Source organism: Mycetomoellerius zeteki, unplaced genomic scaffold (assembly GCF_001594055.1).
Source record: "Mycetomoellerius zeteki isolate Tzet28-1 unplaced genomic scaffold, Tzet1.0 scaffold735, whole genome shotgun sequence".
NCBI classification, from domain to species: domain Eukaryota; kingdom Metazoa; phylum Arthropoda; class Insecta; order Hymenoptera; family Formicidae; genus Mycetomoellerius; species Mycetomoellerius zeteki.
Window position 1 is genome coordinate 591,584 of NW_017257759.1, and position 688 is coordinate 592,271.

A 688-nucleotide genomic window follows, 5' to 3' on the forward strand; every position below is an offset into this window, starting at 1 on the left:
GGATAGAATTTATATTCGATAATTTGGTTTTGATTTTACATAGAAAGAGTTATGGTACACTGGCGCGACAGTGACTTCCGGTTATTTTTCTAAAATACGCGTTTTACCATAAATAATTGTATAGATGTTTTTACGATGTGTGCTTTTACGATTCAATAACGGTATCGATAGTAGTAACGTTCACTGGAACGTATAGCATAACACGATATAAAAGCCAAATGTTTTGCCATCTACTTCTTACAGGATGAACATGTACCTATAAAAAAACTAGAGAAGTATAGAAAAATTGTTAAAATTCTAAACCTCGATATATAATGCAAACAAGATTATTTCGCTTCACGATCTGGACGTTATGCAATAAGACTATGAATAAGTATACCTTATTTTATCTTATAAAAACAGTAGATGCAATTCCTCAAATTACAAAAAGAGCAATATTGCAGAATAGGTATACGTTACGTTATTTTAAAATCATGTTACCTTACAGAGAATTTGAAAAATAATTTGTTGTAAATAGTTTTTCACATTTATTGAATCTATCTATTTAAATAAATAAAGTGAAATCTCAAAATATCTTGTGTCGCTCATCGAGAATTGTAGAATTGCTCCAAATTTTCGCAAAGTTTTTTTTTAACTAATCGCAGATTTGCGATCGGAAGGCGTCACCCGGACGGCAGCAGACTTGTGC

The 688-nt window shown here is 31.2% G+C and overlaps 1 protein-coding gene across 9 annotated transcripts in view; it reads left to right on the forward strand.

Moving 5' to 3' along the window:
* Positions 1 to 688, forward strand: part of LOC108729471 (rho guanine nucleotide exchange factor 17) — a 57,620-nt gene that overhangs the window by 13,206 nt on the left and 43,726 nt on the right. The gene's annotated exons all lie outside the window — the stretch shown is intronic.